Consider the following 17,324-nt stretch of genomic DNA (forward strand, 5'->3'; position numbering starts at 1 on the left):
GGAACTCGTCTAGACATGAGTACTGCCTATCATCCACAAACTGATGGGCAGAGCGAAAGGACAATACAAACGCTTGAAGACATGCTACGAGCATGTGTTATTGATTTCGGAAACAGTTGGGATCGACATCTACCGTTAGTAGAATTTTCCTACAACAACAGCTACCATTCAAGCATTGAGATGGCGCCGTTTGAAGCACTTTATGGTAGAAAGTGCAGGTCTCCGATTTGTTGGAGTGAAGTGGGGGATAGGCAGATTACGGGTCCGGAGATTATACAAGAAACTACCGAGAAGATCATCCAAATTCAACAACGGTTGAAAACCGCCCAAAGTCGACAAAAGAGCTACGCTGACATTAAAAGAAAAGATATAGAATTTGAAATTGGAGAGATGGTCATGCTTAAAGTTGCACCTTGAAAAGGCGTTGTTCGATTTGGTAAACGAGGGAAATTAAATCCAAGGTATATTGGACCATTCAAGATTATTGATCGTGTCGGACCAGTAGCTTACCGACTTGAGTTACCTCAACAACTCGCGGCTGTACATAACACTTTCCACGTCTTGAATTTGAAGAAATGTTTTGCTAAAGAAGATCTCACTATTCCGTTAGATGAAATCCAAATCAACGAAAAACTTCAATTCATCGAAAAACCCGTCGAAATAATGGATCGTGAGGTTAAAAGACTTAAGCAAAACAAGATACCAATTGTTAAGGTTCGATGGAATGCTCGTAGAGGACCTGAGTTCACCTGGGAGTGTGAAGATCAGATGAAGAAGAAATACCCGCATCTATTTCCAGAAGATTCGTCAACACCTTCAACAGCTTAAAATTTCGGGACGAAATTTATTTAACGGGTAGGTACTGTAGTGACCCGAACTTTTCCATGTTTATATATATTAATTGAGATTGATATTTACATGATTAAATGTTTCTAACATGTTAAGCAATCAAACTTGTTAAGACTTGATTAATTGAAATATGTTTCATATAGACAATTGACCACCCAAGTTGACCGGTGATTCACGAACGTTAAAACTTGTAAAAACTATATGATGACATATATATGGATATATATATAGTTAACATGATACTATGATAAGTAAACATATCATTAAGTATATTAACAATGAACTACATATGTAAAAACAAGACTACTAACTTAATGATTTTTAAACGAGACATATATGTAACGATTATCGTTGTAAAGACATTTAATGTATATATATCATATTAAGAGATATTCATACATGATAATATCATGATAATATAATAATTTAAAATCTCATTTGATATTATAAACATTGGGTTAACAACATTTAACAAGATCGTTAACCTAAAGGTTTCAAAACAACACTTACATGTAACGACTAACGATGACTTAACGACTCAGTTAAAATGTATATATATGTAGTGTTTTAATATGTATTTATACACTTTTGAAAGACTTCAATACACTTATCAAAATACTTCTACTTAACAAAAATGCTTACAATTACATCCTCGTTCAGTTTCATCAACAATTCTACTCGTATGCACCCGTATTCGTACTCGTACAATACACAGCTTTTAGATGTATGTACTATTGGTATATACACTCCAATGATCAGCTCTTAGCAGCCCATGTGAGTCACCTAACACATGTGGGAACCATCATTTGACAACTAGCATGAAATATCTCATAAAATTACAAAAATATGAGTAATCATTCATGACTTATTTACATGAAAACAAAATTACATATCCTTTATATCTAATCCATACACCAACGACCAAAAACACCTAAAAACACTTTCATTCTTCAATTTTCTTCATCTAATTGATCTCTCTCAAGTTCTATCTTCAAGTTCTAAGTGTTCTTCATATATTCTACAAGTTCTAGTTATATAAAATCAAGAATACTTTCAAGTTTGCTAGCTCACTTCCAATCTTGTAAGGTGATCATCCAACCTCAAGAAATCTTTGTTTCTTACAGTAGGTTATCATTCTAATACAAGGTAATAATCATATTCAAACTTTGGTTCAATTTCTATAACTATAACAATCTTATTTCAAGTGATGATCTTACTTGAACTTGTTTTCGTGTCATGATTCTGCTTCAAGAACTTCGAGCCATCCAAGGATCTGTTGAAGCTAGATCCATTTTTCTCTTTTCCAGTAGGTTTATCCAAGGAACTTAAGGTAGTAATGATGTTCATAACATCATTCGATTCATACATATAAAGCTATCTTATTCGAAGGTTTAAATTTGTAATCACTAGAACATAGTTTAGTTAATTCTAAACTTGTTCGCAAACAAAAGTTAATCCTTCTAACTTGACTTTTAAAATCAACTAAACACATGTTCTATATCTATATGATATGTTAACTTAATGATTTAAAACCTGGAAACACGAAAAACACCGTAAAACCGGATTTACGCCGTCGTAGTAACACCGCGGGCTGTTTTGGGTTAGTTAATTAAAAACTATGATAAACTTTGATTTAAAAGTTGTTATTCTGAGAAAATGATTTTTATTATGAACATGAAACTATATCCAAAAATTATGGTTAAACTCAAAGTGGAAGTATGTTTTCTAAAATGGTCATCTAGACGTCGTTCTTTCGACTGAAATGACTACCTTTACAAAAACGACTTGTAACTTATTTTTCCGACTACAAACCTATACTTTTTCTGTTTAGATTCATAAAATAGAGTTCAATATGAAACCATAGCAATTTGATTCACTCAAAACGGTTTTAAAATGAAGAAGTTATGGGTAAAACAAGATTGGATAATTTTTCTCATTTTAGCTACGTGAAAATTGGTAACAAATCTATTCCAACCATAACTTAATCAACTTGTATTGTATATTATGTAATCTTGAGATACCATAGACACGTATACAATGTTTCGACCTATCATGTCGACACATCTATATATATTTCGGAACAACCATAGACACTCTATATGTGAATGTTGGAGTTAGCTATACAGGGTTGAGGTTGATTCCAAAATATATATAGTTTGAGTTGTGATCAATACTGAGATACGTATACACTGGGTCGTGGATTGATTCAAGATAATATTTATCGATTTATTTCTGTACATCTAACTGTGGACAACTAGTTGTAGGTTACTAACAAGGACAGCTGACTTAATAAACTTAAAACATCAAAATATATTAAAAGTGTTGTAAATATATTTTGAACATACTTTGATATATATGTATATATTGTTATAGGTTCGTGAATCAACCAGTGGCCAAGTCTTACTTCCCGACGAAGTAAAAATCTGTGAAAGTGAGTTATAGTCCCACTTTTAAAATCTAATATTTTTGGGATGAGAATACATGCAGGTTTTATAAATGATTTACAAAATAGACACAAGTACGTGAACTACATTCTATGGTTGAATTATCGAAATCGAATATGCCCCTTTTTATTAAGTCTGGTAATCTAAGAATTAGGGAACAGACACCCTAATTGACGCGAATCCTAAAGATAGATCTATTGGGCTTAACAAACCCCATCCAAAGTACCGGATGCTTTAGTACTTCGAAATTTATATCATATCCGAAGGGTGTCCCGGAATGATGGCTGAAATGTCCCGTTCTTATTGATTAAAAACGTTCCATATTAATTGATTTCGTTGCGATGTTTTGACCTCTATATGAGACGTTGTTCAAAGACTGCATTCATTTTAAAACAAACCATAACCTTTATTTCATCAATAAAGGTTTAAAAAGCTTTACGTAGATTATCAAATAATGATAATCTAAAATATCCTGTTTACACACGACCATTACATAATAGTTTACAATACAAATATGTTACAACAAAATAAGTTTCTTGAATGCAGTTTTTACACAATATCATACAAGCATGGACTCCAAATCTCGTCCTTATTTAAGTATGCGACAGCGGAAGCTCTTAATAATCACCTGAGAATAAACATGCTTAAAACGTCAACAAAAATGTTGGTGAGTTATAGGTTTAACCTATATATCAAATCATAATAATAGACCACAAGATTTCATATTTCAATACACATCCCATACATAGAGATAAAAGTCATTCATATGGTGAACACCTGGTAACCGACATTAACAAGATGCATATATAAGAATATCCCCATCATTCCGGGACACCCTTCGGATATGATATAAATTTCGAAGTACTAAAGCATCCGGTACTTTGGATGGGGTTTGTTAGGCCCAATAGATCTATCTTTAGGATTCGCGTCAATTAGGGTGTCTGTTCCCTAATTCTTAGATTACCAGACTTAATAAAAAGGGGCATATTCGATTTCGATAATTCAACCATAGAATGTAGTTTCACGTACTTGTGTCTATTTTGTAAATCATTTATAAAACCTGCATGTATTCTCATCCCAAAAATATTAGATTTTAAAAGTGGGACTATAACTCACTTTCACATATTTTTACTTCGTCGGGAAGTAAGACTTGGCCACTGGTTGATTCACGAACCTATAACAATATATACATATATATCAAAGTATGTTCAAAATATATTTACAACACTTTTAATATATTTTGGTGTTTTAAGTTTATTAAGTCAGCTGTCCTCGTTAGTAACCTACAACTAGTTGTCCACAGTTAGATGTACAGAAATAAATCGATAAATATTATCTTGAATCAATCCACGACCCAGTGTATACGTATCTCAGTATTGATCACAACTCAAACTATATATATTTTGGAATCAACCTCAACCCTGTATAGCTAACTCCAACATTCACATATAGAGTGTCTATGGTTGTTCCGAAATATATATAGATGTGTCGACATGATAGGTCGAAACATTGTATACGTGTCTATGGTATCTCAAGATTACATAATATACAATACAAGTTGATTAAGTTATGGTTGGAATAGATTTGTTACCAATTTTCACGTAGCTAAAATGAGAAAAATTATCCAATCTTGTTTTACCCATAACTTCTTCATTTTAAATCCGTTTTGAGTGAATCAAATTGCTATGGTTTCATATTGAACTCTATTTTATGAATCTAAACAGAAAAAGTATAGGTTTGTAGTCAGAAAAATAAGTTACAAGTCGTTTTTGTAAAGGTAGTCATTTCAGTCGAAAGAACGACGTCTAGATGACCATTTTAGAAAACATACTTCCACTTTGAGTTTAACCATAATTTTTGGATATAGTTTCATGTTCATAATAAAAATCATTTTCTCAGAATAACAACTTTTAAATCAAAGTTTATCATAGTTTTTAATTAACTAACTCAAAACAGTCCGCGGTGTTACTACGACGGCGTAAATCCGGTTTTACGGTGTTTTTCGTGTCTCCAGGTTTTAAATCATTAAGTTAGCATATCATATAGATATAGAACATGTGTTTAGTTGATTTTAAAAGTCAAGTTAGAAGGATTAACTTTTATTTGCGAACAAGTTTAGAATTAACTAAAATATGTTCTAGTGATTACAAGTTTAAACCTTCGAATAAGATAGCTTTATATGTATGAATCGAATGATGTTATGAAAATCATTACTACCTTAAGTTCCTTGGATAAACCTACTGGAAAAGAGAAAAATGGATCTAGCTTCAACGGATCCTTGGATGGCTCGAAGTTCTTGAAGCAGAATCATGACACGAAAACAAGTTCAAGTAAGATCATCACTTGAAATAAGATTGTTATAGTTATAGAAATTGAACCAAAGTTTGAATATGATTATTACCTTGTATTAGAATGATAACCTACTGTAAGAAACAAAGATTTCTTGAGGTTGGATGATCACCTTACAAGATTGGAAGTGAGCTAGCAAACTTGAAAGTATTCTTGATTTTATGTAACTAGAACTTGTAGAATATATGAAGAACACTTAGAACTTGAAGATAGAACTTGAGAGAGATCAATTAGATGAAGAAAATTGAAGAATGAAAGTGTTTTTAGGTGTTTTTGGTCGTTGGTGTATGGATTAGATATAAAGGATATGAAATTTTGTTTTCATGTAAATAAGTCATGAATGATTACTCATATTTTTGTAATTTTATGAGATATTTCATGCTAGTTGCCAAATGATGGTTCCCACATGTGTTAGGTGACTCACATGGGCTGCTAAGAGCTGATCATTGGAGTGTATATACCAATAGTACATACATCTAAAAGCTGTGTATTGTACGAGTACGAATACGAGTAGAATTGTTGATGAAACTGAACGAGGATGTAATTGTAAGCATTTTAGTTAAGTAGAAGTATTTTGATAAGTGTATTGAAGTCTTTTAAAAGTGTATAAATACATATTAAAACACTACATGTATATACATTTTAACTGAGTCGTTAAGTCATCGTTAGTCGTTACATGTAAGTGTTGTTTTGAAACCTTTAGGTTAACGATCTTGTTAAATGTTGTTAACCCAATGTTTATAATATCAAATGAGATTTTAAATTATTATATTATCATGATATTATCATGTATGAATATCTCTTAATATGATATATATACATTAAATGTCGTTACAACGATAATCGTTACATATATGTCTCGTTTCGAAATCATTAAATTAGTAGTCTTATTTTTACATATATATTTCATTGTTAATACACTTAATAATATATTTACTTATCATTTAACATAATTAACCAAGTGTATCAATATCTTAATATGATTCATATGTACCTAGTAAGACGTTGTTATAACGATAATCGATATATATATCGTTTTCGAGTTTCTTAAATTAATAGTCTCATTTTTATGTATATAACTCATTGTTAAAATACCTAATGAGATACATACTTATAATAAAATCATGTTAACTATATATATAACCATATATATGTCATCGTATAGTTTTTACAAGTTTTAACGTTCGTGAATCACCGGTCAACTTGGGTGGTCAATTGTCTATATGAAACATATTTCAATTAATCAAGTCTTAACAAGTTTGATTGCTTAACATGTTAGAAACATTTAATCATGTAAATATCAATCTCAATTAATATATATAAACATGGAAAAGTTCGGGTCACTACACGTTGCATTAATACACAACCGAGACCTTGCTTTGATATTATACAAGAACTTTTTACATATATATTACAAAAATATGAACTCTATTTTTCAAATATATTAATTAGTAATTTGAAGGCACAAAAACTAATAAGAAAAGGTTGCTATGCTGTCCTAGCACACGTCGAGAAAGTACAAACTGAAGAAAAGAGCATCAATGATGTTCCCATTGCAAAAGAATTTCCCGATGTATTTCCGAAAGAATTACCGGGATTACCCCCACATCGATCCGTTGAATTTCAAATAGATCTTGTACCAGGAGCTGTACCAATAGCTCGTGCTCCTTACAGACTCGCACCCAGCGAGATGAAAGAACTGCAAAGCCAATTACAAGAACTTTTAGAGCGTGGTTTTATTCGACCAAGCACATCACCGTGGGGAGCTCCTGTTTTGTTTGTCAAGAAGAAAGATGGTACATTCAGGTTGTGTATCGACTACCGAGAGTTGAACAAACTTACCATCAAGAACCGCTACCCACTACCGAGAATCGACGACTTATTTGATCAACTACAAGGCTCGTCTGTTTATTCAAAGATTGACTTACGTTCCGGGTATCATCAAATGCGGGTGAAAGAAGATGATATTCCAAAGACTGCTTTCAGAACACGTTACGGTCATTACGAGTTTATGGTCATGCCGTTTGGTTTAACTAATGCACCAGCTGTGTTCATGGACCTTATGAACCGAGTGTGTGGACCATACCTTGACAAGTTTGTCATTGTTTTCATTGATGACATACTTATTTACTCAAAGAATGACCAAGAACACGGTGAACATTTGAGAAAGGTGTTAGAAGTATTGAGGAAGGAAGAATTGTACGCTAAGTTTTCAAAGTGTGCATTTTGGTTGGAAGAAGTTCAATTCCTCGGTCACATAGTGAACAAAGAAGGTATTAAGGTGGATCCGGCAAAGATAGAAACTGTTTAAAAGTGGGAAACCCCGAAAACTCCAAAACACATACGCCAGTTTTTAGGACTAGCTGGTTACTACAGAAGGTTCATCCAAGACTTTTCCAGAATAGCAAAACCCTTGACTGCATTAACGCATAAAGGGAAGAAATTTGAATGGAATGATGAACAAGAGAAAACGTTTCAGTTATTGAAGAAAAAGCTAACTACGGCACCTATATTGTCATTGCCTGAAGGGAATGATGATTTTGCGATTTATTGTGACGCATCAAAGCAAGGTCTCGGTTGTGTATTAATGCAACGAACGAAGGTGATTGCTTATGCGTCTAGACAATTGAAGATTCACGAACAAAATTATACGACGCATGATTTGGAATTAGGCGCGGTTGTTTTTGCATTAAAGACTTGGAGGCACTACTTATATGGGGTCAAAAGTATTATATATACCAACCACAAAAGTCTTCAACACATATTTAATCAGAAACAACTGAATATGAGGCAGCGTAGGTGGATTGAATTGTTGAATGATTATGACTTTGAGATTCGTTACCACCCGGGGAAGGCAAATGTGGTAGCCGATGCCTTGAGCAGGAAGGACAGAGAACCCATTCGAGTAAAATCTATGAATATAATGATTCATAATAACCTTACTACTCAAATAAAGGAGGCGCAACAAGGGGTTTTAAAAGAGGGAAATTTAAAGGATGAAATACCCAAGGGATCGGAGAAGCATCTTAATATTCGGGAAGACGGAACCATGTATAGGGCTGAAAGGATTTGGGTACCAAAATTTGGAGATATGAGAGAAATGGTACTTAGAGAAGCTCATAAAACCAGATACTCAATACATCCTGGAACGGGGAAGATGTACAAGGATCTCAAGAAACATTTTTGGTGGCCGGGTATGAAAGCCGATGTTGCTAAATACGTAGGAGAATGTTTGACGTGTTTTAAGGTCAAAGCTGAGCATCAGAAACCATCAGGTCTACTTCAACAACCCGAAATCCCAGAATGGAAATGGGAAAACATTACCATGGATTTCATCACTAAATTGCCAAGGACTGCAAGTGGTTTTGATACTATTTAGGTAATAGTTGATCATCTCACCAAATCAGCACACTTCCTGCCAATAAGAGAAGATGACAAGATGGAGAAGTTAGCACGACTGTATTTGAAGGAAGTCGTCTCCAGACATGGAATACCAATCTCTATTATCTCTGATAGGGATGGCAGATTTATTTCAAGATTCTGGCAGACATTACAACAAGCATTAGGAACTCGTCTAGACATGAGTACTGCCTATCATCCACAAACTGATGGGCAGAGCGAAAGGACGATACAAACGCTTGAAGACATGCTACGAGCATGTGTTATTGATTTCGGAAACAGTTGGGATCGACATCTACCGTTAGTAGAATTTTCCTACAACAAAAGCTACCATTCAAGCATTGAGATGGCGCCGTTTGAAGCACTTTATGGTAGAAAGTGCAGGTCTCCGATTTGTTGGAGTGAAGTGGGGGATAGGCAGATTACGGGTCCGGAGATTATACAAGAAACTACCAAGAAGATCATCCAAATTCAACAACGGTTGAAAACCGCCCAAAGTCGACAAAAGAGCTACGCTGACATTAAAAGAAAAGATATAGAATTTGAAATTGGAGAGATGGTCATGCTTAAAGTTGCACCTTGGAAAGGCGTTGTTCGATTTGGTAAACGAGGGAAATTAAATCCAAGGTATATTGGACCATTCAAGATTATTGATCGTGTCGGACCAGTAGCTTACCGACTTGAGTTACCTCAACAACTCGCGGCTGTACATAACACTTTCCACGTCTCGAATTTGAAGAAATGTTTTGCTAAAGAAGATCTCACTATTCCGTTAGATGAAATCCAAATCAACGAAAAACTTCAATTCATCGAAGAACCCGTCGAAATAATGGATCGTGAGGTTAAAAGACTTAAGCAAAACAAGATACCAATTGTTAAGGTTCGATGGAATGCTCGTAGAGGACCTGAGTTCACCTGGGAGCATGAAGATCAGATGAAGAAGAAATACCCGCATCTATTTCCAGAAGATTCTTCAACACCTTCAACAGCTTAAAATTTCGGGACGAAATTTATTTAACGGGTAGGTACTGTAGTGACCCTAACTTTTCCATGTTTATATATATTAATTGAGATTGATATTTACATGATTAAATGTTTCTAACATGTTAAGCAATCAAACTTGTTAAGACTTGATTAATTGAAATATGTTTCATATAGACAATTGACCACCCAAGTTGACCGGTGATTCACGAACGTTAAAACTGGTAAAAACTATACGATGACATATATATGGTTATATATATAGTTAACATGATTTTATTATAAGTATGTATCTCATTAGGTATTTTAACAATGAGTTATATACATAAAAATGAGACTATTAATTTAAGAAACTCGAAAACGATATATATAACGATTATCGTTATAACAACGTCTTACTAGGTACATATGAATCATATTAAGATATTGATACACTTGGTTAATTATGTTAAATGATAATTAAATATATTATTAAGTGTATTAACAATGAAATATATATGTAAAAATAAGACTACTAACTTAATGATTTCGAAACGAGACATATATGTAACGATTATCGTTGTAAAGACATTTAATGTATATATATCATATTAAGAGATATTCATACATGATAATATCATGATAATATAATAATTTAAAATCTCATTTGATATTATAAACATTGGGTTAACAACATTTAACAAGATCGTTAACCTAAAGGTTTCAAAACAACACTTACATGTAACGACTAACGATGACTTAACGACTCAGTTAAAATGTATATACATGTAGTGTTTTAATATGTATTTATACACTTTTAAAAGACTTCAATACACTTATCAAAATACTTCTACTTAACAAAAATGCTTACAATTACATCCTCGTTCAGTTTCATCAACAATTCTACTCGTATGCACCCGTATTCGTACTCGTACAATACATAGCTTTTAGATGTATGTACTATTGGTATATACACTCCAATGATCAGCTCTTAGCAGCCCATGTGAGTCACCTAACACATGTGGGAACCATCATTTGGCAACTAGCATGAAATATCTCATAAAATTACAAAAATATGAGTAATCATTCATGACTTATTTACATGAAAACAAAATTACATATCCTTTATATCTAATCCATACACCAACGACCAAAAACACCTACAAACACTTTCATTCTTCAATTTTCTTCATCTAATTGATCTCTCTCAAGTTCTATCTTCAAGTTCTAAGTGTTCTTCATATATTCTACAAGTTCTAGTTACATAAAATCAAGAATACTTTCAAGTTTGCTAGCTCACTTCCAATCTTGTAAGGTGATCATCCAACCTCAAGAAATCTTTGTTTCTTACAGTAGGTTATCATTCTAATACAAGGTAATAATCATATTCAAACTTTGGTTCAATTTCTATAACTATAACAATCTTATTTCAAGTGATGATCTTACTTGAACTTGTTTTCGTGTCATGATTCTGCTTCAAGAACTTCGAGCCATCCAAGGATCCGTTGAAGCTAGATCCATTTTTCTCTTTTCCAGTAGGTTTATCCAAGGAACTTAAGGTAGTAATGATGTTCATAACATCATTCGATTCATACATATAAAGCTATCTTATTCGAAGGTTTAAATTTGTAATCACTAGAACATAGTTTGGTTAATTCTAAACTTGTTCGCAAACAAAAGTTAATCCTTCTAACTTGACTTTTAAAATCAACTAAACACATGTTCTATATCTATATGATATGTTAACTTAATGATTTAAAACCTGGAAACACGAAAAACACCGTAAAACCGGATTTACGCCGTCGTAGTAACACCGCGGGCTGTTTTGGGTTAGTTAATTAAAAACTATGATAAACTTTGATTTAAAAGTTGTTATTCTGAGAAAATGATTTTTATTATGAACATGAAACTATATCCAAAAATTATGGTTAAACTCAAAGTGGAAGTATGTTTTCTAAAATGGTCATCTAGACGTCGTTCTTTCGACTGAAATGACTACCTTTACAAAAACGACTTGTAACTTATTTTTCCGACTACAAACCTATACTTTTTCTGTTTAGATTCATAAAATAGAGTTCAATATGAAACCATAGCAATTTGATTCACTCAAAACGGATTTAAAATGAAGAAGTTATGGGTAAAACAAGATTGGATAATTTTTCTCATTTTAGCTACGTGAAAATTGGTAACAAATCTATTCCAACCATAACTTAATCAACTTGTATTGTATATTATGTAATCTTGAGATACCATAGACACGTATACAATGTTTCGACCTATCATGTCGACACATCTATATATATTTCGGAACAACCATAGACACTCTATATGTGAATGTTGGAGTTAGCTATACAGGGTTGAGGTTGATTCCAAAATATATATAGTTTGAGTTGTGATCAATACTGAGATACGTATACACTGGGTCGTGGATTGATTCAAGATAATATTTATCGATTTATTTCTGTACATCTAACTGTGGACAACTAGTTGTAGGTTACTAACGAGGACAGCTGACTTAATAAACTTAAAACATCAAAATATATTAAAAGTGTTGTAAATATATTTTGAACATAATTTGATATATATGTATATATTGTTATAGGTTCGTGAATCAACCAGTGGCCAAGTCTTACTTCCCGACGTAGTAAAAAAATCTGTGAAAGTGAGTTATAGTCCCACTTTTAAAATCTAATATTTTTGGGATGAGAATACATGCAGGTTTTATAAATGATTTACAAAATAGACACAAGTACGTGAAACTACATTCTATGGTTGAATTATCGAAATCGAATATGCCCCTTTTTATTAAGTCTGGTAATCTAAGAATTAGGGAACAGACACCCTAATTGACGCGAATCCTAAAGATAGATCTATTGGGCTTAACAAACCCCATCCAAAGTACCGGATGCTTTAGTACTTCGAAATTTATATCATATCCGAAGGGTGTCCCGGAATGATGGGGATATTCTTATATATGCATCTTGTTAATGTCGGTTACCAGGTGTTCACCATATGAATGACTTTTATCTCTATGTATGGGATGTGTATTGAAATATGAAATCTTGTGGTCTATTATTATGATTTGATATATATAGGTTAAACCTATAACTCACCAACATTTTTGTTGACGTTTTAAGCATGTTTATTCTCAGGTGATTATTAAGAGCTTCCGCTGTCGCATGCTTAAATAAGGACGAGATTTGGAGTCCATGCTTGTATGATATTGTGTAAAAACTGCATTCAAGAAACTTATTTTGTTGTAACATATTTGTATTGTAAACAAACATTGCATTCGTTTTTAAAAGACAAACTTTCTTTATATCGAAAATTGACAGGCATGCATACCATTTCATAATATCCACTATCCAACTATAAATTGATTTAATAATAATCTTTGATGAACTCAATGACTCGAATGCAACGTTCTTCGAAATATGCTATGAAAGACTCCAAGTAATATCTTTAAAATGAGCAAATGCACAGCGGAAGATTTCTTTAACACCTGAGAATAAACATGCTTTAAAGTGTCAACCAAAAGGTTGGTGAGTTCATTAGTTTATCATAATAATTTATTTCCATCATTTTAATAGACCACAAGAATTTCATTTTCAGTTCTCATAAATATACGTCCCATGCATAGAGACAAAAATAATCATTCATATGGTGAACACCTGGTAACCGACATTAACTAGATACATATAAGAATATCCCCTATCATTCCGGGATCCTCTTTCGGACATGATATAAATTTCGAAGTACTAAAGCATCCGGTGCTTTGGATGGGGCTTGTTGGGCCCGATATATCTATCTTTAGAGTTCGCGTCAATTAGGGTGTCTGTTCCCTAATTCTTAGATTACCAGACTTAATAAAAAGGGGCATATTCGGTTTAATAATCCAGCCATAGAATGTAGTTTTAAGTACTTGTGTCTATTTCGTAAAACAGTTATAAAAGCAGCGCATGTATTCTCAGTCCCAAAATATATATTGTGAAAGCATTTAAAAAGGGATTAATGAAACTCACCATACTGTATTTCGTAGTAAAAATACATATAACGTCATTGAACAAGTGCAAGGTTGGCCTCGGATTCACGAACCTAAATTAATTATATATATTTATATGTTGGTCAATATTTGTCTAACAAATTAGGTCAAGTCATAGTGTACCACAATCCTAATGCTCGAGACTAATATGCAAAAGTCAACAAAAGTAAATTTGACTCAAAATAATTTCGAAAAATCTATACATGATTAATATATAGTTTAAATATCGTCGTTTTATATTTTTAAATATTTTTAAAAGATTTATTAGAGTAAATAATATAATTTATTTATTAATAAATAAAATTCTATATTAAATTTATATAATAAAATATACTTTTATATATATTAAGTAATAAAATTTATAGGGTTCATTTAATATCATAAAGATAATATGATAGGTATTATTAAAGTAAGTTATTACACGTAGTAAAATATGTTTGTATCACATATTTATTTGATAAAATAATATCTATAATGATAGTAAGTAAAAGTTGTCTTATTTTGTAATAATAAATATTATTATAAAAATATCAATATTTATAATTACTAAGATGACATTACGATAAAACGATAATTCTAATTATGATAACTTTAATATTTACGATAATTTTTAATATTATCTTTAAAATAATAATTCTATTTAAAATAATAATAATAATGATATTTTATAGTAACAATGACATTTCTATTAAAATGATAATTTTTGTTAAAATGATAGTTTTAATAATAACGATACTTTTAATAGTAATAGTAATGATAAAAATAATAAGAACGATAATTTTATCTAAATTAATATCTTATAATATTTTAATTTCATCATGATACTCTTACTCATTATTTCCTAATCGTTTCGTTTAATAGCTTTTAATCGTCTTTTATATCGTGTTCATAATAATGATAATAATAGTAATCAAAATATTTAGGTGTTACAATTATTTGTTTTAATTACACTAATATTAATAATGATAGTTACTATAATATTATAAACGATAATACTAATAATTATCATCGTTAGTCGTCAATTAATTTAGTAGTCATTACGAGAATTAACGTAATAAAATAATAATTATAATAATATTGATATTATCATGTTCCTTCCTCATATTTTAAACACTATGTGAGTTATAGTCCCACTTTTAAAATCTAATATTTTTGGGATGAGAATACATGCAGGTTTTATAAATGATTTACAAAATAGACACAAGTACGTGAAACTACATTCTATGGTTGAATTATCGAAATCGAATATGCCCCTTTTTATTAAGTCTGGTAATCTAAGAATTAGGGAACAGACACCCTAATTGACGCGAATCCTAAAGATAGATCTATTGGGCCTAACAAACCCCATCCAAAGTACCGGATGCTTTAGTACTTCCAAATTTATATCATATCCGAAGGGTGTCCCGGAATGATGGGGATATTCTTATATATGCATCTTGTTATTGTCGGTTACCAGGTGTTCACCATATGAATGATTTTTATCTCTATGTATGGGATGTGTATTGAAATATGAAATCTTGTGGTCTATTATTATGATTTGATATATATAGGTTAAACCTATAACTCACCAACATTTTAAAACCCATGCGATCGCATGGCAGTCAGGATTCAGAAACATGCTATAAAAGGCCAGTTTCTGCTCGAATTTTTACATGGTGTGATATCTCTCTGCTTTATACAAATATATATATAAATTATTATTATTATTATTATTATTATTATTATTATTATTATTATTATTATTATTATTATTATTATTATTATTATTATTATTATTATTATTATTATTATTATTAATATTAATATTAATATTAATATTATTATTAATCTTATTATTATTAATATTATTAATTAGTATTATACATAAAATACTACGATGAGGTTATGAGCGTGTCACTTTCAAAATGGGTTTTCGAGCGGGATAGAGCTAAGGAAAGTATGGGTTATAGCTATGGAGGTTATGGGTAATGTTCATGGGTAATATTCGCTAGTCAAACCTAGTGTTTATTATCTCCGTTACGTCTACGTACTTTTCTGAAATATTGAATCACAATATTGATACGTAAGCATTTATATTTTATCTTTTATATACTAATAGTGTATCCATGTCTAGTGCTCGAGTGTATATATTTATACATGCTTGTATGCTAAATTTCGTCGTTAAACAGTTTATAATAAATCACGAATTAAATACATATATTACGGGTAAAAGATATATGATATACATGTTTTCGGAAAGCTGGCGAAAAATCAATAACTTTTCATTTAGATATCGAATAGTTTCGAGGAACGAATCAAAAGATATGGTCAACTGAATTATAATTGACATTAATTGGAATTGCTTTTTGAATCTGCAATTAATACTTAAACAACTTGTTTACGAGATTGATAAAATAGATTTTTGAATATTACCAACCGAGTAAATGAATCCTTATATAAGGTACGTCTCGTTTGTTGAACTATTGTCAAAATTGACTTTTTGAAACAACTTTGAATAACTTTTGTATGTCAATTTCGAGCATTAGGACTGTGATACACTATGACCTGACCTAGCTTGATAGACATTTATTGACCAACATATGTTCTCTAGGTTGAGATCTACGATTATTTGATATACCGAGTTTCGGTCACATTACGATGAAAAACTTTATATGCTGCTAAGGTGAGTTTCATTGATCCCTTTTTAATTGCTTTTGCAATATATATTTTTGGGCTGAGAATACATGCACTTTATTTTAAACGCAATGGATACAAGTATATACTAAATTCTACACCGAGTTTGAACCGAAAATCCCTTAGCTTTGGTAACTAGTAACTGCCGGTTATAAGAACTGGTGGGCGCGAATAGTTATATATGGATCCATAGGGCTTGATATCCCCGTCCTAGCTAGAGCACTAGCCTTTTAACGGACGTATGCTATTTGAGAAGCGTACACGTTGGTTTGCATGTATTATTAAGATTATTATACAAATGGTACAAATTATACATACGTTAAGTTTAGTTACCAGGGTGCTCAATTTCGTAGAATATTTTGATAAACGTTTCTGGATTGAACAACTGAAATCTTGTGATCCACCTTTATATACAGATTATGCGCAACATTAAAACTATGAACTCACCAACCTTTGTGTTGACACTTGTTAGCATGTTTATTCTCACGTTCCCTAGAAGTCTTCCGCTGTTTGCTTATATGATAGACAAGCTATGTGCATGGAGTCTTATATGGCATATTTTTCAAGAAAACGTTGCATTCACAATTCATCATCATGTACCTTATTTT

The sequence above is a fragment of the Rutidosis leptorrhynchoides genome, chromosome 2 (genome assembly GCF_046630445.1).
Source record: "Rutidosis leptorrhynchoides isolate AG116_Rl617_1_P2 chromosome 2, CSIRO_AGI_Rlap_v1, whole genome shotgun sequence".
NCBI lineage: Eukaryota > Viridiplantae > Streptophyta > Magnoliopsida > Asterales > Asteraceae > Rutidosis > Rutidosis leptorrhynchoides.